Raw genomic sequence first — 26,547 nt, forward strand, 5'->3', positions numbered from 1 at the left:
GCAGACTGTAATATGTTCTGTATTAATGCTATTTTTCAATTCTGTAACCTGATTGATATTTGACTAATGAATAAAGATTCAGAGAACCTTAACTTTTGACTTATAATAAAACCCTTTAAAATAACTCACCACTCTCATTATTGCCTCTAATATTGTTTGCATTTAATTTTCATATTTATGTAAAGTCTCCTGTTGGTGAAACACGGTCATCAAAAGGTCCATCATTTTCACCCTTTACAGCGGTAAACCATAGGTAATGAGGTTTTGAATAGGGAAATTACCAGGTACTGCTGGATCAGTTTTTGGTAGCAGAGTTACGGTTAGTGTCATCACCAAAAGGAGCATAGTTAGTTTAATGCCTAGTGCTAGAAAATAATTGCCCGAGTTAGATAAAGTCCTGATTCCTGTGCTCAGAACCTGAAGGCAAAGCAGTACTGGAAAGTTGATACAAGAAGGAGATTGCATTTCAGAACCCTATTAATACTCACACCACTCCAGCAGTTAATGTGCTTGCAGGTATGTTTTTGTGGTGTTGAAAAATAGTAAGGGTTTTGACTGTGGATGAAAGTTTGCTCATTTTGACTTGGTCTTTTTTTTTATTGATTGAATTGGTAATTTCATAGGACAGATTTATTGATTATTGATTTATGTACTAACATTCTATGTTGAGTCGCGTCACGTTTTATGTTGTTTTTTTAAGACTTCTGGGATGTAGGAAGTCGGATGGCTTGTGGCAAGTGAAGTCACATGGTGAATTGTTTGTTGCCCTGTAGGTACACGGAAAAACGTGTATCGATTGAAGTTGCACGACGCATTGTCTGGGTTCGATTTGGTAACATCGCCGTGTGTTATCGTTAGGGACATTTCTGTGTGAAAGAGGTGTATGGGTAGCGAAGGCCACCTGTGAAATTTTGGTCTTAAGTGACAGGAGTCCACGTGAACTCTGATTACGCTCATCACTGGAAAGGTAATAGGTGTTCCCTAAGCTTGATAGAAGGGTAAAGTAGATGCTACTTTATTAACTAATGTAATTATTCTGTAGTAGGGCAGAGGTAAGCGCTGCTCTCAGGAAAGACAGAATTCTGTGTGAATGAACTACATTTTCCGTATAAAAGGGTGTAAATTAAATAGCATTCGACTCAATTGTGAAACTCTGGTCTTATTTCTCAGGAGCAGTGTGTCTCCAACAGGTGTCTTATTTCCAGAGAAACGGTTAGTTAATGCTTGCTAGAGGGGTAAGGTAGAGGGAAGTGCTACTTTATCGGCGAACGTAATGATTACGTAGTAGGGCAGAGGTAAGCGCTGCTCTCTGGAAAGACGGAATTCTTGTGAAAAAGGTCAAGACTATCTCTTTGTTAGCGAAGCAGACAATGGTGGCGTTTTTATGTCATTACTAGCAGATTTTGAGTAAAAGAGAACGCAAGAAAAAGATTGCCGTAAGATTTTGTAAAGGGAGGGCTAGTAGCAGGAGGAAAACTGACGTCCCTAAATGCCACGCTGGCACTGGACGAGACAGTGGGGTTGTAGTGAGCCCTGTTTTGTAAAGAAGGGGTCAGTAGCAGGAGTTAAACGGACTGAAACTGTCAATTGTGGCAGGATTGGAGAAAATAAATTGCATTAAGATACTGCAGAAAAGGAATTGTTTAAAAGGTTTAAAGAAGCTGTTTGGAGGTAAAGTGAAAAAATCGTTTTTTATTGGTGATACTCCTGAAGGCACACCTGTGCATTTTATGTTTACCAATTTGGGACAAAATACATGTATGTGGGTTCACCAATGGTGCAAGATTACTGAAAAAGAGGGTCCTTTGAGGTTTCCGTAAGATGGTACTTTTGAATTGCAAGTTATTGACAAATTAAGGGAAGTGTTATGAGAAAGAAAGACACCATCTAGAGCTGCACAATTTGAGGCCTTAAGCATGTGGGAAAAAGCAGCAAGAGACAAAGCAAGTGAGGATAAAAAGGTAAAGCACCAGATGCAGGAGAAGGGAATTAATGATGATAAAAAGTTTCAAATAAATAATGATTCAGGGGATGAAATAATGGATGCATTGTTAATTGAGTGTCTGCCACTTTATGTGGTTCCCATTAAAAATACTGTACCAGTAAGTACTACAGTGACTAGTGCTTCTGTTGAACAGAGAGAAATACAGAATGAGGGAAATGTGCAGACATTTCAGATTGCCCCACTACCTGTTGATTCAGCACTGACAGTGATACCTCCAGGTGTTACTGCTTTAAATGTGACTGATTCAGTGAAAAAACTACAAGCTGCAGATGCACAGACAGTGCCTAGACAAATTGTGACTGTCCAAATTAATATGGGCCCTACTCAAAAGGTTCAAAGAGTTCTAGGAGTAAATATGCCAGGGTTTATTTCAGAAACTCAGAATTCACAGATTATTGAACAGAAACTACCCCAGACAGTTCAAGCATTGAACAATGGGGGGGAAATGGTATTTACAACATCTGCAGCCCAGGATAAAATAAATATATTTGGAGATGGGATTTTTCAAACCTACTTTGAGGAAGCAGCAGCAATTAAAAAGATCGAAAGCATGGGGGAACAAATTAACCCAGACCCCGAAAAAAGAGAAACAGCTTAGTGTTTTAAATTCAACATTTGAGCATTAAGAAATTAACTGTCCTTGCTATTTAAATCATGAAAATATGAACCAGTGTGAGGAAAAATAATTAATTTCCCTGAGTAAGGAAATAAATACATGTGCAGTAACTACACATGGTAGACTGACCGATTTGGCTCAAAAATATGAAATTAATGTTTCAGGAAGTTTTATATTTAAAAAAAGCTTCAGGGTACACATGAATGAAGAGGCAAATGAGACAATGTGTTCTTCAGGAATGCAATTACACATTGCAGAAACGAAATATATTTTTTAAACCAGTGGGTTTGAGAAATTAGGAGACAAGTGCACAAGAAAACATGAGAAGAAAAAGAAACCACCAGACCTAGCACGGAAACTGGATAAGAAAAAGAATCCACCTGATTTAGTTGAGGAAAATAATAAGCAGATTGAGGGAGAAGCTTTTGCTTGCTCATTGAGAGAAATGGAGGGATAAGTGTATGTTCATGTGCCACGGAACAAAAGTGAACTTGCAGAATTTCTGAACACATTCCCGAAATTGAGAGACAAACTTATGCTGTGGTACTCACAAGTTGATGGATTTATCGAAATTTTAAATGAGTTGTGTATTATTTGGAAATGATTTTTGACACTGCCATGCAAACTGAATTATGGTTTGAATCTAAAGTTGCGGTGCAAAGACCAGGTGAAGAGACAGTGAAAAATGTTTGCATGAATGCACCATCATTTGATCTTGTTGAGAAAAATGAAGCAGTGATTACTTTTCTGAAGGGCAGAGTGCCCGCAAAATATGTTAATTGGGTACAGATTAAACGAACAAAACAGGAGCTAAAATTGGTTCATGAGTTTTGTGAAAGTGTGTGTTTAATGTTTCAGCAACACAGTGGTAGAGGATGTCCAGATGCCACTAGCATAAGATTTTTTGTGACTCAGTTGGTTATTGGTTTAATATTTTCTGATCAGATCAGTGTGCACATACAGCAAAAGCTGATAGAATGGCATCTGAAGGATGAAGGTTACTATTGTGCTGGACAGGGAATAAAGCCAAAAGATTTTAAAGAAAAACCTATGATGGTACAGAGAAGGTTTGCACAGAAACGTTTTCAGAATAAGCTGTTTGCAGAGAATAAAATTGTGGTACAGGGTGATGTTTCACAATGGATGTTGTACTGCTGGAAAAAGTGTCCTTTTGCCATCTTTGTGACAGATTTGAGCCTTGGAAGAAGAAATTTAAATTTAAACATGATGCAGCAGTAGGAAATGTGCAAAAACAGAGAGAAATGCAGGTGCAAGAGGTGCCAGCTAAGCAAATGCAAATGTCAGTTCAGAAACAGGTACAAATGGCAGGAATTTTTCAAGTCCAAATGGTCCCACAAAATATGGAAAATGCTCAAATTAATTTAAATAAGTTGTCCAGAGCAAATGTTAATTATTTCCAGAAACAAGGCCCGACAGGAAAACAATTGTTTTGCAAATTAAACAACACAGATTACTGTACACCAAATAATGTTAATTTTCAGATTCCTGATGAGGATGTACATTTTAAAATGGCCCAACAAGAGACAGCTGTAGCATTGTTTTCAGAAAAGACAGTTGAAAAATGACCTTCTGATTTGAAAGCAATAATAAACACAGAAATAGGAGAGTTCACAGAGAAGAATGTCAGATTAATAAAATGTGCAGAGCATGTCTTATTCAAATTAGATGACATGTACTCAAGAACAGCATCAGTTGCAGGAATTTTACCAATAAAAGGATTTTTGATGGAATTGATTGGAAGTTTATGTAACTTTCTGATCACAGGTTCGGAGAAACTAAATGACAACAACAGATTAGAGCAGGAGATTAATAGCATAATTTTTCCATGTTGTCCTATGGTACCGAATCCAGCCAATATATTTTTTCACATTCCATGTGCTGAAGAATGGCTTACTGTTATTGATTTTTGCCAAGTCCATGTCACAGTACCATTGCATGAAGCTATTGAGGAGTACTGTCAGAAATAAAATGAATGTCTGGGACACATAATTGGAAAGGGAGCTAGAAAGGTGTCACCAGAGAGAGTGGAAATAATTTACCAGATGAATCCACCTCAAATTCAGAAAGAAGTCAGGAAGTTTTTGGGAATGGTTAGCTGCTGTAGAGAGTGGTTGCTAAACCTTTCCCTAGTGGCTAAGCCTTTACTGAGGCTGACACACAAGTATGTGTCTGATCATCTTCCATTGGACAACAATTGCACAAAAACATTCCTAGAGTTGAAAATGAAACAGTGTTGCGCCCCGGCACTAGGAATGCAAGTTTATTTAAAAGAAAATACACCGATGTGCAGTGAGAGGGAGGGCTGCGCTCTCTCAGTGCCTGTTCAAAAACATGAATGAGTTCAAAGGACTGTGACGTATTTACCAATTACCCTTGACCCCACCGTCACAGAAATGCCCAGCTCCCTTAATTTAGTAGCTGTGGTAGATGTCAGTCATAAAAAGAGTGAGTTTATAATAATGGCATTTCCAATTATTGTAATGGTTGCTTTCTTTGTGGAGTTGTTTGGGGAAAATACTGTGACCAAGGAATGTTCCAAATTCAAATGTATTTAGCTTACTGCCAGCAAATGAAATTGTTTGTCATCAAACTGAACATAAATGTTTAAATATCATGAATTTCTGCCGGAAACCAAAGTTAGACTTTAATGATGAACGTCTGATTCAGCCCAAACATTTTGTAGATAGCCCATATTTAAAAGGTAACAATGACACATTAAGAGCAGTACATGCTGTGCTTCCTATACATTATGTGATCAAAGTTTCATGGCTGTCAGCAGTTACCTCAGCCCAAAATTCGAGATTGATTGCCCTTACCATAACATGCAATATAATTTCTCAATTGGGAGTCATTGTTGTCCTGGGAAAGAGAAATGCTAATTCAGTTGCACAATATTGTATCCTGTTAGTCTCAAATGTGCTATTGCAAAAGCTGATGCCCAGGTATAGATTGCCAGTTTCTCTGAAATCAGATCATAATGAGGTCTCAAAGATGATGAGTGCAGAACCACAGACTGGACAAAGAGTGGATTGTAGCTATCTGCCTGACGTTTCAAGCATAATAAAGCAACACAAAGGCAGCACAGAGTTACACTTTGCAAAAGACTGTGTTTCAGCATCACCAAAGTGGTTTGAGTATTTACATGCAAATGCACTTGCGAAAACAACTAATGAAAAGACTAGCCAGTGCCGTGAAGGTCTGACTGATGTGGAGTGCGCAGTTTCTCACCAGATTGCAGCTGCTACACAAGATCAACATAATGAATGGTGCCAAAACTTTGATCTGAGAGATGCTGTGAAATGGAAAGGCCTGTTCCAAATGATCCTGGCAAAGACTGCTGTGAAATCTGCTGGCCTTCCAAATTGGGTGCATGCCTCTCACACACGTATGGTCCTGTGTCCCCCTGATAAAACAGCTCCTCTTCAAGAAAAGATGCCAGCAGTGGTCAAAAGTCCACAGAAGAGGGTCAGTCAAGATGTAAAGGGAACACACAGAGTTTGAAGCAGCACTAGAGAAAACTGAGGTGGCACTGGAAAAGCAAAAAGTGGAAACTGACTCAGATGAAAGCGGTGTCCAAAGGGTGATAGAGTTAGATGCAGCCTCTGCAGAAGAAATTAGTGCTGTGGGCCTACGAGTGGAGGTAGGAAAAGGCTGGCTGAAAGGGAATCCAAAAAGTATGTAGTGGTCCCTTGAAAAATCATTTGCACCCATAGCTGAAACATCTGAATCTGATCAAAGGGAAAAGCTTGGATTGGAAAAGTGGAAGGAATTGATGGTGCTCTGAAAGAGTTTTTCAGCACCAGAGTGGTCAAAATGCATGGGAAAAGTACAGGATGCCACACTGTTTGAGCCACCCTAAAGACAAGCCTGGTGATAAGGAGCCAAAATTTGAGAACTGTCAAACTGTTCCAAGAAGCTACTTACAGAAATCTGCACAACAACATTTGAGCTTGGCCATATATGATCTGCTTACAGACCAAATTTGTGTGGCCTTAGAAATATAGGTAACATTGTTATATGCTCAGCTTTTGTAATAACCAGTGATAAAGAACATACTAATTTAGTAGGGTTTTCTTTTAGACACCTGTGTACTAAAGAGGAGTAGTAATATTTTAGGTAGAGGAAAACATATTTGACTCAACTAATGATGTGTTTTATTTAAACAAATGTAACGTGAAATTAAATAAGTGTGATAAATTTCGAAATCATTTGAGGAACAATGATTTGATATTTATCAAAAGGGTGAATTGATGGAGCTTAGATTTCACCTATAAAATGTATGCATTATTATATGACAAAAAGCTGCACACGAGCTCTAAAATGGCACGCAGATTGTGGCGCAAGCAAGATGAAAACATAAGGCATGATCAGAATGCTTCAGTTTGGAGGTGCTTTCATGTGAAAACATGCTTAATTAGTTGAACAGCCATGTTTATATGTGATTAATCCATATGTAATCTCACTATAGAATGCACATTAATTTAGAAAATGTATTTGTACTTTCAAAATGGCATCATGTATTTTTGCAAGAGAAGAAATGTGCTGAATTGTGTTTCACAGTGTTGAAAACCACGTGATTTTAGTTTGCTTTAGTGGACTCAGCTTTCTGTAGTTTTTGCCCTTGAACACTCAGAATGGAATGTGCTCCTCTTCCCTACCAACTTTCAATGAAAGGGCTTTGTTAATAAATCCTGCCTCCGGTTACCGTTCGACCCTCACTATGTTGCATATATTTGTAGCCTGTTTAAACGTGGAGAGAAGAGCACACTTTTTTTCCATAAATCACAAGACTGAAATTTGAACAAGAACACGCCCGATTAATGACGTATCCAGTCAGCCCATGGGGAGATGATGTGTCTTGAAGTTCTGATTGGACCAGCTATGAGGACTGAGCACGTGAACTTTTTCTTGAAATATGGCTGACAAGTGGGACGAGTGCCTCTTCTTTTTTCATTTTTTCTGAGGGCCAGGCCCAGTTTCTGTGCTGGTCACGGAGACTGGGAGGGGCTGCATTCTGTGGGGGCTATTGTGCAGCTTGAGACAGACACAGACTAGCACAGCAAGGCAGAGAGAACTGAAAGGATCAGAACAGATTTAGATTTTAGGTGCTAAACTGCATTTATTCCTCTTTATGGGAGATTTTTGCCATTATTAATTATTGGTTAACCTTGTAAGACTTACTCTTTTTCTTAGAAACTCTTAAAGAGTTTGACTGACAATTTGCGCCACATTTCCTTTCCTATATGTGATGCTTATATGCAGACTGTAATATGTTCTGTATTAATGCTATTTTTCAATTCTGTAACCTGATTGATATTTGACTAATGAATAAAGATTCAGAGAACCTTAACTTTTGACTTAAAATAAAACCCTTTAAAATAATTAACCACTCTCATTATTGCCCCTAATATTGTTTGCATTTAATTTTCATATTTATGTAAAGTCTCCTGTTTGGTGAAACATGGTCATCAAAAGGTCCATCATTTTCACCCTTTACAGCGGTAAACCATAGGTAATGAGGTTTTGAATAGGGAAATTACCAGGTAATTACCGCTGGATCAGGTTAATAAGAACACAATATTCCATAACTATTTTTCTGGCCTTTCAATCACAGTTAACTGCATATAAAATATAATGCATACACCTTAGATGAAAACGACATCCATGTATCTGTGGGAAAAGCATTTTTCGGGAAAGCTAGCTCAGTTGGTTAAAGCGATCACTTCAGATGTCTATGGTGTAACTGGATGGTCACCAATTTGAATCCTGGTCCGTGCACTGGGAAAACAATGACGGTTTTATAGTGCTAAACATTCCGAGCCTGTGATATGAAGCCATGTGAGTATGTGAGTCATTACTTCGAAAAATGCATTACATACAGTGTAAGAAAGTTTGCACACAGTATAACTAGGCTGTTGCAAAAAAAAAAAAAAAAAAAGTGTGCTTTGAAACGTTTACAGTGGTGTCAAAAGCTGCGTTTTTAATAAGCTGCATGTACCTAGTGCAAACCTTTCTTTTATAGGTTGCTATTAAAAGGTCGAATTCCAGATTTCTCTCACGATCTGGCACCCCGGGAGAAAAAGGCTTGCTTCTCTACCTACCTTTCTGTCACTAGAGTAGAAGAGCCCCTTTTCCCCTACTTTCAATCATGGGCAGTCAACCTTTCAGGGTCGTTTTTTTTTTTTTTATGTTCAAATTTGGGGGGGGGGGGGGGGTAAGGGTCCAGGCCTCAGCGAACTAATGGTAATAGAGCTAATCCGGTGGGGTTTACTCGTTTGTGACAACGGGAAACCCCTTCCCCAGTATGGTTAGAGTTATAGTGAGAATGTCGGAACGAGTAAGGATAGTAATCAAAAGTTCCTTGGAATCAAATCCAATTTATTTTTGTCATGTTTCATAGCCTGGTGAGAACATTTTATAGCCAACACTTGTTTCGCCCCTTACATCGGCCATCTGGCCTGGGGGGTCCCTCAGGGCGTTGTGTAAATAGTGGCTGCGATACAGCGGGAAATCGGTCCTTTCCCAACAGTTATAGCGGTACGGTAAGACGAACCACGTACCTTGCAGTCAATCAGCATGTCAGCCACTTTTTTTTTTTATGTGCAGTTATTTTTTATTGTAGTTTGAAGAAGAAACATACAATCAAGGTATAGTGCAATACACACATGCCAGAATTGATGCAAACATGTGAGAAGGTATATAACATGCACATGTCAGCATGATGAAAATCACATGACAGTAATCATGACTGAAAAAGTACGAGAGAATACTTATAACTGTTTGAAAATGGGTGGAGGTTGGTTGCATTTTAATAAAAAGTGTGTAAACTGTTTAGATCAAATGAATAATGCTTGGGGATGTCGTTTCCCTGCCCACTACGACCTTTGAAATGCATGCTGTACACAGAACACAAATGCACTCAAGAACATTTTTCTTTTAAAAACGTAGAGCATCTCGATTTCCTTCTACTCGTATGTAAAATGAGGTGCAATCCTGCCATTGCAGAAACATCATCCTTCTATATGTGGCTCAGCCGCTTGTTGAATGAGCGGAAAACACTACCCTAGCTCAGTACCTGACTGGCTCGCCGTTCCACATTGTCAATCACACGCCGAGATGTGTGACATAAATGTTTTCCGTTGGTTTTTGTGCGAGATGCACGCCTCCTCGTGTGGTCGCACCTAAATTTCCAGAAACAACGAATTTCAGAGGCACCTATAGAATCCCTACCTTTCAGACAAATTCGCGGTAGACTGAAATGAAAGCACGTAGACTACCAGCAAGGGAGTGACGACGGCAGTACGACACCGAGAGTTCAGAAAGAAAAGAACGGCTAGACTAAGGAGCGGGGAGATTGGCAGATCACATCTGCACGCTGAAAGATAGAAACAGAAAGAGGACCATAGTCCTCGCACTCACCGAAGTCAGACACTCTACAGATGGATAATTACGCTAAACCGGAACACCGGTAACGCTTCGCAGCTTCTGCAACACCAACGGGAAAGATCCAACAACGAACAGATTCCTCCCTCTGGCACCGAAACCCCCAACCTGGCCAGCACGTTGAAGAGGGCATAAACATTAAAGAAAGACTTGCCGAACTACTGCTGGCGCGGTATAGACGTAAAAGAAAGACTGAGGAAAAGGGCTTTCGCCCGTCTCCCCTATGAGAGAGAGGGTGTGTGTGGGTGTTTTTTTTTTAATTTATTTTTATTTAGGTCGAGCCTAGGCGCATGCGCTGTCGACAAGATGTCACCTGTACTATTCAGTAAACAGGTAGCTCCCGCCTGCTGCTTACTATTTGTTCAGCCAGTGTCGGTCTTCTTTGCTGCGGTGTAATTGGTTTAGGCAGCCAATGTGACTTCTGTGTTTTTTTTTTTATAAGTGCAGCACCGACCAAGTACATTTTAATTACTCTTAGACAGTGTAACTGTTATTTGGGGAACTATTTATTTAGTTAATTGCATTGCTTCATGCTGTGCCAGTGCTCGATGCTCCTTTTCGGACTTGAAGCCGAACTATGTTTGCGCACGCATTTTTCACTGTTTGCTTTACTACCAGGTAAAAGCTGCTTGCAAAACAGCGCGATATAACGAGGGCAAAAAAAAAAGTCGTTCACACCTGTATTATTCCTATTTTTAAAGCACAGTGCTGAGTTAGGTGTTACGATTATACTCATTTGTCCCTGCGAGGACACCATATGTTCTGTTGCTTTCTTGTGTCCCTGCGTTAGCTCTCAGCTGGCCGTTGACAGTTGACAGCTGACGACTCATGTTGCGGTTGCATAGTGACCACACCGTCATCCGCTCCACACAACACGCATGCACAGATGTCACCCAAAGATTACACTGACACTTTCATTATGGGTGAAGAACTGTCGCAGGTTTATTTCATACAACATAAGTATGACGATAAGTGGGTTATCTTACGGGCGATCCAGGGCAAGCAGCCCCTCGCTGCTCCGCCCGCCTTGCGAGCCAGCACGCACGGTGGGTCGATGCCCTGCAGTGCGGCACATTTTTCCAGATCCTCCTTTGGATCACGTGATCTGTCTAATACTCCCGCCCCTTTTAACGGGGGCGGAGCGTGTTGTGGCACACCCCCGGTTGGTCAGGCCCCCCAACCGCCCGTAGGACTAACGGGGCGCCGTCGCGGTCTTCCCAGAACCTCCTTCGGCTCCCGGACCTTGGCTCGGGCACCCTTACTGTGCCGGACAGGGGTACCCTTACTGTACCGCCTGTCGCAGAGGTACCCTTACTGTACCCTTCTGCCTCCAGATCGCCCTGTAACTCCGCCACAGCTCTGGGGAGGCTCCCGTCGATGCCAGAGCCCCCCCTTCCCTCTTGCTACTACTGATGCCCTGCCCCTGAGAGCGCCTCTTGCACGTCCAGCAAGAACATGTCCATCCCTACCCTGGACAGGTGTACCCCATCAGGCTCATAGAACCCCTCCACCTTCCTAGGAGCAATGCATGTCTGATGACAACCCATGCCCCAATTGATGTATTGAGAGTGCCATGGTTCCCAAATTGCTGCTGCTTCGAGGTTTGGATGATGTCTCGACAGGGCAAAACATTTTACGTAACTGCTGTGTGGACGCCGTTTATCATGGCTCCGGATGAAGCTACTATGACTGACTGAGCTGCTGAAGAATACGTATCTCTCAGCTCGAGGACCAAAATTTGTGAACGTTTCCCAACTCCCTGGCTCCAAGGAAAGGCTGAGCGAGAAGGGCAACACCTACATCTGTTTCCCAGGCTTGAAAATATGGCATTGGTACCAAGGCATGGTGAAATAGGTGCTTATGGACCTGCAATCCGATTATGATTTTCAATTGCAAATGAGGGGCCTTCCTGGCTTCAAAGTGTGTTTCCAAACAGCTACAGCACAATAAAGCGAGGTGAAGGTAACGGGAGAGAAACCACCTCCCCTACGTATATAACACAAGCTGACATCACGGGATCTCATGAGGGGGGGAGGGTCCTTGAAAGCCGTGAGCATCAGACAGTATGAGGGGCAACAGCCTCTGTCTTTGTACTCTCACCCAGCACACGGGAACATATGCTCACTGTCCCTGGCTGCATCATGTCACTGTCTCTGGATGGGTAATGCCACAACCTTAGCTGGTGACAGTGTTGTTGGCAAATGTGTCGTAGAGAGAATCTCACCTTCCTACGGCATGCCAGTACAAATAACCTCATCCCAATCTTTTCTTGCTCCCCACTGGGACAGCGTATACAGTTTAGTTGCTGGTTGAATAGGAGCTAGATTTTAAACTTTATTGCTGCTGCAAGGAGTTAATGGTTTGCCTACAGACCTTGTTATACCAGCGTTGTTGCGTTATGGTAATTTGTGGCACCGACATAGTGGCTTGAAAAAAGAAACCTCTTATTTTATCAAATAATTTGGTGTGAGCCCCAGTTATGATTTAATGTACATCTTCATAGTTGGCAGTGTCTATCTTGCCAATACCTGGGTCACGTCTGCCTTAATTGATGACAATACATCTGGCTTTTCCGCTAACTTTGCCCATTTAACCTGTCAAATGTCGTTGGAAGGCAACACAGCTCTGGTCATGCTCATTTCAGAAGGTGTTAAGCCCTTTCCATTATTAGAAAGTTTAAGTGCAAAGTCCAAGAGGTATGGTCGCTCTCTGCTCTCTCAATTATGACCATGTAGATGAGGGCATGCCATTCTGGGGTGTCTGGTTGAAGTATGCACAGGTAATGGACACTCTCCCCCGTGTAGTGCTGTGAAACGAATGAAATGGTTCATCAAATTCAGTCAGCCACCCCACTAGGCGGAGGCTTTGACTCCCTAACCTCTGCTAGTGTAGAACCCGGTCACACCTCCAGTTCATTAGAATTTAGTAAATTCACGACATTGACGACCCCCAGGGGCTTGGTACTGGGTTGTGTATATGCGGCCCTATATCACCTTGGACACTTAGCTTGGGGTGGATGGGTGTCAACCTAGCCTGGCTGAAGTGCAATACCTTTGACAATCACTCCTGACCAGATGTGCCAACGCAGGTAGAAGTAAGGGGTATCAAGCCCGCCTTGCTTCCTTTCTCAGTTCAACACAGGTCGAAAAAGATGCCCCTTCCAGTCACTGGTTTTAGGCCCTGGAAGGATAGCCCGTGGGGCAGACAGGTCTGTTGGAACCGGCGGTGAACCATATCCCCTGGCAGGATATCGGGAATGCCAAATGGTCTATAACCCCTTGTCATTATTTGTGCTCTAACGCTGTGTTTACCAAACCTCTTGCATCGCAGTTACACTTACTGGGGGATTAGTGTGCTGTGCTCCTCGCCTGTTTGCTCGCAATTGGTGATGGTCCCTCGAGGGGTGAAAGGTCAGGGCCTTATCCCTGAAGCTTAGCCATGCGGCATTCTACGGGAAATCTACAGCATTGCTTTGTAACGCTGCCCCTGGTTCCACTGTGAATTATAGTCGATATGCTCTCCCTCAGTTTGGACAAATCTCAGCTGATCGTACGCCTGCCTAATTCCCAGGGCTGACTGGTTTAATGCTTTACACATGGAATTGCCCCACGAATGTGGCCTTGCACTGAAACTTCACTGGGTTTTCTCAATTTTTTTTTTTTTTTTTTTTTAGCGCTAGAAACGCCCCCCGTGCTCCATGTGCTTACTAAAATGGACCCGTTCCTTAGTTTCCAGCACACAATGCACTTAAATGTCATCTGGCCCTGTTGCCTATCAAACAACAGTGACAGCCTCTGTCACCTTCATACAATACATAAACAGACCTCACAAGGTCGCAGAAATGGCAAGCCAGGCTAGGTCTCGGTAAACCCTGTCACTCTGTGCTTTCCCTGGCCTCCCTGTGGAACAGGGAGAATAACCTCAAAGATGTTAAGTATGACACACAAACCCAGGCCTTCTACATGTCTCAAAACAGCTCAGGCTGCAGGCTTCTGTATAGACTAAGCTGCCACTATGCCTGATTTGAAAGAAACCTTACCCCAGCTGTTTCCGAATAGCAAGGCAAAGATGAAAGACAGCAGCATCTCGTGACTCATGCGTTGAACTCATAATGTTAACATTGGTAGATCGATTTCTTTGTTACACCTTTCCACAAGCTGACCATTGCATTATGGTTGGGACTGGGTTTTGGGCTGAACCTTGACCTACTTGTATTCCTGCTACCAAGATGACATATCTATATATACTCTCTTATCCTGTTGCACCACTTGGGACCCATAACTTAGGCCCTTCGTACCTACAGGCATTGCACTAATGCCAATGAGATTCCCCCCTTGTACCGGATAACCCTAATAAATGCTGGATTTTGGGACAAAGATACCAGGGAACCTATGTAAAGGGCCTTCCAGTGCGTGTGAACCCATGTCATTGCGATTAGTAACTGTCGCTCAGTTTGAGCTAAAACATGCGACTTCATTCATATTAATCAATTAGTCAGCAAAGCATGCTGGAGATGAAGGAATGTGTGGCCAGCCCAAGGATATACAAAATGAGCCACGGCATTGCATGGTTCCAGAGACATGGCTGAGTGAAGCGGCCTCACGACTTTTGTGACCGTGCAGTGCAGGTACGACTGCCCCTCAAAATTTAATTTAACTGACAACACGAAGATGAAGCCCTACATGTGTACATACGGACAGCTGCTGTATTGCTGGCGGCGCCGGAGTCTGCATAAGACACTGCCTAGGGGCATAAGCAATGTGGGTTTTAATTCCTATTAAATGCGTGCCTATGCACGATGCTGCCGGGTCGATACCGAAGGCTGTTGGCACCGGTGCACCACAATGCAAGCTCGCCTGTATCACAAGAACCTTCCCCAACTTGGACACACACAACCGCCTCTAGTGTCCTGCCATGTCATCTATTCTGAATCTTGGCTAACGAAACTACCATTGGCCAAAGCTTGGCGATACTGGCCCCTGTGCCAGAATGTTGTTGGCGCCCCCCCCAATGTCGCCTCCCCCACAGATTCTCTCACTAGCCCCCTTTAACAGTTGACCAAGTTTCCATAACCACACTCTCAGATGCATTGGGTTCGTTATCTAGCGCCACTCCTACCAGTGTCGGGTGTCCGAGAACTTCGCATCTCACACAAAAACCACCGAGCCAATAGATCATATGCATGTGAATCAGTGTATAGGAAATGTTACCTGAGCCAAAGGTCTCAAAGTGTAGGACTTGTGTCTTCCCAACTGGAAGGCAGTATAGTTTAAGGCTGCTTTGATAAAATACTGCACACTGATGCCTTTGGGTCAGATCTGCGCATTGTAAAATTGCCCTTTTTTTTTTTTTAATTCACTTAACTGCGCTAAACAATATTTGCCCGCCTAAGAGGGGCCTAAACTCATAGCAAAGGCACCAGCATCCTGCAGATCCATTCTGGCCTCCCATTCAAGTGCTAACCAGTCTCTACCCTGCTTAGCTTCCATGGTGCCTGAACGTATAGCGTGTGCAGGGCTGCACACTGCATATAAACACAAAACACCGCAAATGCAGAGTGCAACAGAGGAGGTTGCTTCCCCACCGCAGCGAAACACGCACCATGCGCGTCAAGCCTGCTGTGCTCATGATGAAGGAAAGGAGAAGACGGGTGATCTAACCTGAGACCTCATGCGCTAAACAATGCTCAATAAAGTTCCGTTGCCTTGGTCATCTCTTATGAAAATCTCGGCTCAAATCCAGGTTTAGTTGCGCCCTTGCTGATCAACATAGAATCACTACTAAGTGGCGTGTTTACACCGATGCACAAGCTCGTGCCGCGGGGTTAAGGCACAGCTGCGGGGAACTTGTCCACAATGCCAGCGATGATCACGCTAAAACCCGCCTGTAGGACAGGCAGCCCCCGTACATGGCGGCCCCCGCGGTCCCCAGCGCATCTCGGCCCCCTGCATCAGCTCCCCTCGCGTGACGCACTTTGGCCAAAACAGCCGCTCCTGGCCTATCGGTGCTATATCTAGTAGCGCTAAGACCCCCATGTCGTCCGAGGCCCGGCAGCAACCCGGCACGGCCTCCCGGCGGCACGGGTCACCGTGCAGGAAGATCCAGGCACTGAGGCGCGCTCGAACACTCCACCACAATTAATGTACGCTGCATGTGACCGCGCCCCACTCTTCCCTAGCTTACTTACATACACGGCACAAATGAACATGGTGTTCATCAAAAGGTACGAAAACTCTCACGGTCCCATGGCAAAGTGAAGGGACAAAAAGACAACACACTGCATGTTTGCCATGTGCAGACGCTATACTGTGTAGCTAAAGATATTTCAGTATTGCAAGAAAATTACCATAAAATTACTAAAGCCAGCCACACATTCCTGAATGTATACACGAGTAAGTCACTGTCCATCGCCATATGTGCGAGCGAAAAAAAAAAAAAAAAAACACCTCGAATCTGTTAAAACCAACCTGCTACGCGCTCTTACTGTCGCTCGACCATTTACACCCGCACCATTTCCAAGTATTGTTTATAGAAAGGCAGGATCGAACCCGTACTAATATATCCTTCAACACTATTTTAACCATCTCATCCCGTCACCTCCGTGAGAGCCTGCACCGCTAAGCAACAAGGCACGTCTCCAGCGAGTCGTTCTTGACTTTGGCAGAATAGCTAATGCCAGCCCCAAGCGCTCTAAATAGCCTAATCTATCAATAGTTTATAGGGGGCCCTGCGCAAGTACTCAGATAAGCAGGCGATTCCCCGTGCGCAGACCGCGCACCCCCCTTTACAACGATTTCGGGCGCCGGAAACACAAAACCTTTCCTTAAATGGCTCGCATGGTGCCATCAACCTATGGCTAATGCCGCGGCTCGGTTCTTCCGTGTTCACGCGGGCCCGGTTGTGCAGATGATGTGAAAACAGGGGGAGCGGTGAGTGACTTTGTCTTGTTTGTTTGTGAGAGGGCTATTGGTGTATTTGGTCTGACACATGACAGACGTGTTTGTGATGACATGGGGATTGCTGCTCTGACTGAGGGGTGGCGTTATTGTGCATGTGATGAGGGAGAACATGTCACTGTGCTTGCTTTTCATGGCTGTGGCTGTTTTGTGTCGTGCCTGTGTTTAATGTGTGCTTAGAGAAGTTTTTGTGTTAAAAAGCAAGTTTGGCTGCGCAGCGCTCGTTAAAGGGGAGATTAGGATAACTCAGGATTGAAAGTGTATCTCTGTACACCATCCTTCATATCAGCAAGGACATCAATGGATCTCTCAACCCCGCGAGACAATGCACTAAATTACACAAAAGCTCATTTTATTCTCACTGGAGAATTTAATTATAACTAGAATGTTCAGCAATTTCTTGTTTTGGTAAGAATGGCATTGGAACTAATTGTTACTTGCAAGGGCACGAGTTAGGAGTAGGTGTGAACAGAAATTTTGGATGTCAAGAATTACTTGATTTTCTGCACACATTTACTCCTATAATAACCTCATCGAATGGGGAATAACTGTTCAGACCTTGATTTACTGGGCAGTATTTCGCACTGTGGAGTTTATTACCAACGTTAAGAAACTGCCTATGAGCTCGTGGTAAATGTGTGCATAGGGGCAGATTTAAGGCAGTTGGGGATCGTAGAGGTACGGAATCGGAGAAGCATGGTTGTCAGGGGTACTATCACCTGCTTCCGCTATGCCTTATTTGACTAGCTGTGAACAAGGAACTGGTCCAGGCTTCAATGCAGCCCTTTTTTTAGGTCTTGGCGCGCCTCATTACTACACGGCACTCGGAAGGATCGAGAAAGATACATTTACAAACTGATGTTGCCCCACATAAGTTTTGCTTTGACATATCAGTATATCGGCTCGGTCTCGAAACCTGTCTTGCACCCCCCACAGGCGCGGATAACTTCCCACACTCAGTTATTTAAAACTAATAGCTAACCTCAAAAAACAACCCCTACTGCGGGTGACAGACTATGCTCGGGCCCCCTAACCTCCAGTAGCATGCTCCGTACCACGCCGACGGGTAGCATCGATCCTCGACGACGGGCCCCTGCTCGCGGAGATGGCGTGTCCTCGCGCTGAGCCAGCCCGCGAAAAACGGCTCTCGCTGATGCCCACAATAGCTGACCGACTCCAATAAACTATGCTGCCCACTTACTTCGCTCCGAAGATCGGACCCCGAGCCGCCCCAAAGCGACCGGACTCGAACCAGGCTCTCCTGCTACACGGTCCGCCTTCCTCGCCCTCCACCGCCCGCGAAAACGGCTCTCGCCGCCATCTACAAAACTCACCACTTCAAACTACTCTGCTGCCCAAAGCAACTACACTCACCGAACCGGTGTGCAGGGCAGCGAGGAGGACGTGGCGAACGGCGGGAAGGTAGCAGGATAGACCACGACTCGACCGACGGCGTGTCCGGCGCAAATCTCGCGTGGCCAAAATTCGCGTGGCCAGGAGCGCAGGAAGCAGAGGAAGCTCTGAGGGGGTGAGGCGCTTAAGAGGGGGGTCTAGCCTCGCCCCAGCCTCGCGGCACGCCTCCCCCAAGACAAACCCATTGGGGGCCTCCCCTCCCCGAGGCGCGGCCTCGCTAGAGAGGCGGAGCAGGGGGGGGCTCCGACGGGCGGCCACTAGAGGGCTGCCCTGCTGATGTCCCCCTTCGTGGGATGCGGGCAGCGGCATTCCTTACGCTCCGATGCTGCGGAGCCTGTGTTGGTCAATAAATAAACTCTTGCTGTTCTACACCTGCTTGTCGAGAGTTTTTCACATTAGGTTCTAACGTCCCCTGCCAAATTGCTGCCTCCTTCCTGCAAGCGGTTTTTGTTTGTGCTGGTATATCTCGGAACTGTAACTAACGCGCATGACTATGTTTAGTACATTTCGTGGATTAAAGACACGGCTCCACACAAGACACCGCGTTTGATTATTTTCCCCTTTTATCATTTGTTTTCCCAGTTAGTGCTTTCCTGGTTGTGCAGCCCATTTCTAGTGAGGACACTTGGGTCTCCAAGCTGCAGTTGTACAATGCACAGGACATTGGTGCCAAAAACTGGTGCAGAGTGAGGTGCCATTTGTGGTTCTGGCGGAGAAACCTGTCAGGAGGCTTGGACGGTGAAGGTCTAAATGAGGCTCGTACGAAGAGTACTTTTTCCTTCCACCTAGAGAAAAAGAAAATAATTTAAGGTGCAATCTAACCCTAGCTGTAAATCCGCAGATTGTTGACCAGCGAACAGAATTTGGTTTGTGGCGTGTGTGAAAACATTGATGTTTCGGAAATTTTTGTCTGTAGCCAATGGGACTCTTGAGATCCCCTTAAAAGGTTTGCTAATCGTAGACAAAAACCTACGAAAGTTACGTTTTTTTGTTTTCTGATCAAAATAAAGTTTTACTGAACTGAACTTCCGTTCATTCCATGTATCTGCAGCTCAGGCACAGCTCCAGCGGATTCCCTACTATGATGCAAGAGTCTGGCACATCGACGGCTTGGCCTTTGTAGCAGGCTCACATCAGCAAAGAACAACAAGATTGAGCCATCCAGGACCACTGAATCCAAGCAAGTATTCCAGACCTTTCAGATGAGCTGGGCAGCCTTACATGATGTCCATCCCATGACACATGATTCAGAGACTTAGCCTTCGACACAGTGCTCAGATCAGGCCACTGGGTGTGCAGAAATATTTCTAAACAAAAGAGAGGAAGCAAAAAGGGTGGGCTATATTTAATGAGGTCCAGCGTACATTCCATTCCACTCCACTCCACTCCACTCCATTCCACTCCACTCCACTCCATTCCACTCTATTCCACACTCCATTCCACTCTCCACTCCATTCCACTCTCCACTCCATTCCACTCTATTCCACACTCCATTCCACTCTCCACTCCATTCCACTCTCCACTCCATTCCACTCCATTCCACTCTCCATTCCACTCTCCATTCCACTCTCCATTCCTCTCCACTCCATTCCACTCTCCACTCCATTCCACTCCACTCTCCACTCCATTCCACTCTCTTCCACTCTCCAATCCACTCTCCACTCCCCACTCCATTCCACTCTCCACTCCATTCCACTCTCCACTCCACTCCACTCTCCACTCCACTCCACTCTCCACTCCATTCCACTCTCCCCACTCCATTCCACTCTCCCCACTCCATTCCACTCCCCACTCCATTCCACTCTCCACTCCATTCCACTCCATTCCACTCCATTCCACTCCATTCCACTCCACACTCCATTCCACTCCACTCTCCACTCTCCATTCCACTCCACTCTCCACTCTCCACTCCATTCCACTCCACTCTCCACTCCATTCCACTCCACTCTATTCCACTCTCCACTCCACTCCACTCTCCACTCTCCACTCCATTCCATTCCACTCCACTCTCCACTCCACTCTCCAATCCACTCTCCAATCCACTCGCCACTCCACTCTCCACTCTCCACTCCATTCTATTCCACACTCCATTCCACTCTCCACTCCATTCCACTCTCCACTCCATTCCACTCTCCACTCCATTCCACTCTCCACTCCATTCCACTCTCCACTCCACACTCCATTCCACTCCACAATCCATTCCACTCCACAATCCATTCCACACTCCATTCCACTGGAGTGGAGAGTAGAATGGAGTGGAGAGTGGAGAGTGGAGTGGAGTGGAATGGAGTGGAGTGGAATGGGGAGGGGAGGAGAGTGGAATGGAGTGGGGAGTGGAATGGAGTGTGGAGAGTGGAATGGATTGGAGAGTGGAATGGATTGGAGAGTGGAGTGGAGTGGAGAGTGGAGTGGAGAGTGGAGTGGAGAGTGGAGTGGAGAGTGGAGTGGAGTGGAGAGTGGAGTGGAGAGTGGAATGGAGAGTGGAATGGAGTGGAGAGTGGAGTGGAATGGAGTGGGATGGAGAGTGGAATGGAGTGTGGAATAGAGTGGAATGGAGTGGAATGGAATGGAGTGGAGAGGAATGGAGTGGAGAGGAATGGAGTGGAGAGTGGAATGGAGTGGAGTGGAATGGAGTGGAATGGAGTGGAGAGTGGAGTGGAATGGAGTGGAGAGTGGAGTGGAATGGAGTGGAGAGTGGAGTGGAATGGAGTGGAATGGAGTGGAGAGTGGAATGGAGTGGAATGGAGTGGAGAATGGAATGGAGTGGAGAGTGGAATGGAGTGGAGAGTGGAATGGAGTGGAGAGTGGAATGGAGTGGAGAGTGGAATGGAGTGGAGAGTGGAATGGAGTGGAGAGTGGAATGGAGTGGAGAGTGGAATGGAGTGGAGAGTGGAATGGAGTGGAGAGTGGAGTGGAGAGTGGAATGGAGTGGAGAGTGGAATGGAGTGGAGAGTGGAGTGGAGTGGAATGGAGTGGAGAGTAGAATGTGAAATGGAGTGGAGAGTGGAATGGAGTGGAGAGTGGAGTGGAGAGTGGAATGGAGAGGGGAGTGGAATTGAGTGGAGAGTGGAATGGAGTGGAGAGTGGAATGGAGTTGAGAGGGGAATTGAGTGGAATGGAGTGGAGAGTGGAATGGAGTGTGGAATGGAATGGAATGGAGTGGAGAGTGGAATGGAGTGGAATGGAATGGAGTGGAGAGTGTAATGGAGTGGAGAGTGTAATGGAGTGGAGAGTGGAATTGAGAGTGGAGAGTGGAATTGAGAGTGGAGTGGAGTGGAGAGTGGAATGGAATGGAGTGGAGAGTGGAATGGAGTGGAGAGTGGAATGGAGTGGAGAGTGGAATGGAGTGCAGAGTGGAATAGAGTGCAGAGTGGAATGGAGTGCAGAGTGGAATGGAGTGCAGAGTGGAATGGAGTGCAGAGTGGAATGGAGTGGAGAGTGGAATGGAGTGGAGAGTGGAATGGAGTGGAGAGTGGAATAGAATGGAGTGGAGAGTGGAATAGAATGGAGTGGAGAGCGGAATGGAGTGGAAAGGAGTGGAGAGTGGAGTGGAGAGTGGAATGGAGTGGAGAGTGGAATGGAATGGAGAGTGGAATGGAATGGAGTGGAGAATGGAATGGAGTGGAGAGTGGAATGGAGTGGAGAATGGAGTGGAGAGTGGAGTGTGGAATGGAGTGGAGAGTGGAATGGAATGGAGATTGGAATAGAGTGGAGAGTGGAACGGAGATTGGAATGGAGTGGAGAGTGGAATGGAGTGGAATAGAGTGGAATGGAGTGGAATAGAGTGGAATGGAGTGGAATAGAGTGGAATGGAGTGGATAGTGGAATGGTGTTGGAGCCGGCCTCGTGGCGTGGTCCTGATCCCCCTCGCTCAGCCGCACGAGGTCCCATGCACCTCGGGGCTCCTCCATCTTGGATTACACGTCACTCCACGTGACCACCTCCGTGACCCTGCTCTACCCGGCCTCGGTCCCAGCGAGGCCCGACATCGAGGCGCCAACCCCTGGCCCGGGGGATACCACGTGAGCCCTTCCCACTCCCGGCGGAGGGCAGTATCGATGGGACCCCCAACCGTCCTTCCACACCTAGGTGCGATCGCCCCACAGCTCTCTGGGGCCTGGCGCCTCTCCTGCTGGGCGTCTGGCCGCGCCCTACCCGGCCTCTCCGCCCTCCTGGGCGCAAGGGTCCGGACATCAAAGGGCTCAAGACCTATATCTGGGGCGACCCGACAACAAGATGACAGTTGTATCCCGGAGTCAAAAGCCCTGCTGATCGGATCGCGGCTGACCCTACGGAGAAAGACTCTTCCTGAACCTACCTACTGAGCCCTGCTGATGACGTCGCGGCTCCATCGTGCTTACAAGACCTTCACGAACCTTTGGGGCCCTGCTGACGCCGTCACAGCCCGACCTTGTTGCAACAGATCATCAGAGCCCAGCTGACCTCGTCGCGGCTCGACCGAAGCGGACCTACCACCGGAGCCCTGCTGACTGTGTCGCGGCTCGACCCAAGCGGAACTACCACCTGAGCCCTGCAGACGCCGTCGCGGCTCTCCACGTCCGAGCCGCTCTGAGACCAGCACCCAAGGTCTGGCACAGAGCCTTCCCGGACCAGACTGGTACTAAGACTGTCCCGCTACCCTATCCCTCCAAGAACATTGAGACTCTTACCGGATCACTCGATCCCATTGTAAATATTGAAACATACTCCTTTTTATATAAAGAACCAAGATAAGCAACTGATACGGAGTCCTGTGTGGTGGTGTTACTGGGCCTAGTACGATTATAGGAGAAGGACCTCTCCTAGGAGGCTTCTCAGCGGCGCTCGGCTATAACTTGGCGGTAGGAAGGTGCCCGGAGTAGTCCCTCCGACTCCCCGGTGGTCCTCCCTCCAACATTTGGTGGCCAGCGACGGGATCCGAGCCAGACGCAATCGTACAAGCAAGTAACGCACCCACTTCCTAACCAGACGGAAAAAGAAAAGGGAACCATGGACGGCCAAGAAGCAACCGTGGCCGCAACCTTCCAGCTGGAAAAACTGGAAGAATACACCCACAAAGAACTAAAACAATTCTGCAAGGACAAAGGGATCCCAACCACAGGATTGGGCACCAAGGAAGAAATGCAGAAAGCAGAAAGCCCTGAAAGCCTGGGCTGAAGCCGAGGCCACTCCACCCCGCACCGAAGGGACCTCGGCCCGGAACGAAAACCTGCCGACCACAACCCCGACAGATGGGGGGCGAGGCATTCCCGAAGCCAGCCTATCCCACGAAGAAATACGAGAACGAGAGAGGGTCCGGGCACACGAAATGGACCTCGCACGACTCCGGCTGGACGGCGAGCTCCAGCTGGCGGAGAAGAAAATAGCCCTGGAGCAACTACGGCTGCAAGAGGAAATCGAGGAAAAGAAACGGCATCGAGAACTCGAAGAGAGACGGCTAACCCTTGAGCATGAGAGGAGCCTCAAAGAACTCGAACTGAAATCCAAAACGGGGAGACCAGCACCCCCGGGGCCCGGGACGCTCTGCCACTGACCGAGCCAAAGGTTCATATCCCCAAGGATGTCGTCAAAGAGTACTACAAGAACGACGACATCCAGCAGTGGTTCCGAGCCTACGAGGTAGCCATGACCTCCCATCGGGTACCCCAGAAGGATTGGGGTGCCGGCCTATGGGGGAGGTTCATCAGCGAGGGCCGTGATACCCTGCTGCAACTCCCCGACGCAGTGATGACCTCCTACGATCACATGAAGGAAGCCCTAATCACCCGCTACGGACTATCAGCCGAGATGTACCGGCAGCGCTTCCGGGACTTCAAGAAGCTCCCCGGTACCACCTGGGTCGAGTACGTGGACTTCTTCAGCCGGGCCTTTGAAGGATGGATAAAAGGGAGCAAGGTCACCTCGTACAATGAACTGTTCGACCTCATTGTCTGGGAGCACCTCGCCAACAACTGCTTTGTGGAACTAAGGCAACACCTCCTAGACAGTAAGTTGACTGAGCCCCGGAAGCTCGCCGCCGAAGCAGACCGATGGGTCAACACAAGGGTCCCCCGGAATCCCGTGGGGGACTACCAACGGAGTACCACGGGACCTCCTCGCCAGCGGGGCGGAGGAGGAGGGTCCCACCGCAGCCGAGAATTCCCGGCCGGACCGCCCAGAAGCCCGCCACGGGGCCAAGTCGCCAACCACACGTCCCCGACCCTGGGCCGAAGGGGGACCCCCATCGCCCGACCGGGACCCCGACCACCAGTGACTTGCTTCGGCTGCCAGCAGACCGGCCACTATGCGAGCGACCCGGCCTGCCCCGTGAACCGACGAAATGGGACCGCTGGGCCCCCTCCCCGACAAATAGCCGCCGCTGCCCTGGGGGAAGGAGAAGAAGAGGAGGAAAGCCGTGAGGACGGGTCCCCCGAGTGGGAACCGGCGGCCATGTCGCTCGTCTGCCTGGGCTCCCGAGAAATGGTGCCCCGAGCGGCCATCCCAAGCAACACCCAGAAGTACCAGCAGTGGGTCACCATCAACGGACGACGGGCCGAAGCCCTCCGGGACACTGGGGCTAGCGTGACCGCTGTCCGCTGCCACCTAGTGACCCCCGAACAAATCCTGCCACATGTCCTATGCCCTGTCCGGACCGCGGACAACACCGAAAGCATGTGCCGGATGGCCAGGATCCCCTTTGAGTGTCCGGCACCCTAAAAGTGACTGTCCGCGACGACGCCCCCGTGGACTGCCTCCTGGGGAATGACCTAGAGAGCTCCCCCTGGGCCCAGGTGGAGCACCGAGAGCATCTGGGGATGCTAGGGCTGCCTGAGTGGGCCTGCGCCACCACCCGGTCCATGACCGCCCAACCCGCCGCTGCCGCGGCCACCGACCAGCCTACGGGCCCAGAACTATCACCCTCCTCCGGCACGGAGGAACCCGACGATGAGGCCGGGCCATCCGAACTGTCTCCCGACGAGGCCGCCTCCCTCAGCGAGATCCCCGAGCTGGCTCAGTGGCGCCACGATGGGGGCCCCACCCACGAACAATTTCAGCAAGAACAGAAGGCCTGCCCGTCCCTCGAGGGGGCCCGACAGCAAGCGGCCGCCCAGGCCTCGGGGGACCCCACGGGAACCCACTGGGTCTATTGGGACAATGACTTACTATACAGCGAGCAGAAAGTCGCCGAGCTGGGAGCCGGCCGGGTGTTGGTGGTTCCCCTCCGGTTCCGGGAGTTCCTCCTGAACCTGGCGCATGACGTGCCCCTCGCCGGACACCTCGGGCGGGACAAGACTTACAGCCGCCTAGTGACCCATTTCTATTGGCCCCGAATGCGGAGAGACGTGGACCACCACTGCCGGTCCTGCCAGACCTGCCAGGCTAGCGGAAAAACTGGGGGTCGAGTTAAAGCCCCCCTCCAACCATTTCCAGCCGTCCACACCCCGTTCGAACGAGTGGGGATCGACATCGTGGGGCCCCTCGACCCCCGAACCGCCCTAGGACACCGCTTCATCCTGGTACTGGTCGACCACGCCACCCGATACCCTGAGGCCATCCCACTCCGCACTGTGACAGCTGCAGTGGTGGGCCGGGCCCTGATGGGCATCTTCTCCAGGGTGGGGTTCCCCCGAGAGGTGGTGAGCGACAGGGGTACGAACTTTATTTCAAAATACATGAAATCCCTCTGGCAACAATGCGGGGTCACCTACAGATTCACTACCCCTTACCACCCCCAGGGGAACGGACTGGTCGAGCGGTTCAACAGGACCCTAAAAGGGATGATCAAAGGTCTGGAAGAGCCCCTGCGAAGGAGGTGGGATGTCCTGCTGCCCTGCCTCCTGTTCGCCTATCGAGAGGTACCACAGAAATCCCTGGGCTTCAGCCCCTTCGAACTATTGTATGGGCACCCCGTCCGAGGGCCCCTCAGCCTGGTCAAGGAGGGCTGGTAGGCGAACGTCCAAGATGCCCCCCCTGACGTCTACCGGTACCTCCTGACCCTGCGGAACCAGACTCGGAAGTTCCGGGCCCTGGCAGAAGCCAACCTCGAAGCCAGCCAAGAAGACATGAAGCGCTGGTATGACGCAAATGCCTCGACCCTCGAGTTCGAGCCAGGC

At 47.7% G+C, this 26,547-nt stretch overlaps 2 protein-coding genes across 6 annotated transcripts in view; both read right to left on the bottom strand.

Annotated features, from left to right (window-relative positions):
* The window catches only part of LOC146805267 (zinc finger MYM-type protein 1-like), a 104,948-nt gene extending 95,083 nt beyond the window's left edge, over nucleotides 1–9,865 (bottom strand). The window contains exon 1 of the mRNA XM_085622441.1: nucleotides 9,718–9,865. The gene's annotated coding sequence lies outside the window, so the exon portion shown is untranslated. The remainder of the gene's footprint in view (nucleotides 1–9,717) is intronic.
* Nucleotides 1–26,547, bottom strand: part of RIOX2 (ribosomal oxygenase 2) — a 766,429-nt gene that overhangs the window by 650,839 nt on the left and 89,043 nt on the right. Inside the window, exon 1 of one of the 5 annotated variants that reach the window (XM_085622442.1) lies at nucleotides 10,062–10,328. The exons of 1 other annotated variant lie outside the window; for it this stretch is intronic. The gene's annotated coding sequence lies outside the window, so the exon portion shown is untranslated. Of the gene's footprint in view, nucleotides 1–9,872; nucleotides 10,004–10,061; nucleotides 10,329–26,547 lie in introns of those variants that run through there. 3 more of the 5 variants (XM_085622444.1, XM_085622445.1, XM_085622443.1) reach the window with 3 other exon arrangements.

The sequence above is a fragment of the Triturus cristatus genome, chromosome 8 (assembly GCF_964204655.1).
Source record: "Triturus cristatus chromosome 8, aTriCri1.1, whole genome shotgun sequence".
Classification (NCBI taxonomy): domain Eukaryota; kingdom Metazoa; phylum Chordata; class Amphibia; order Caudata; family Salamandridae; genus Triturus; species Triturus cristatus.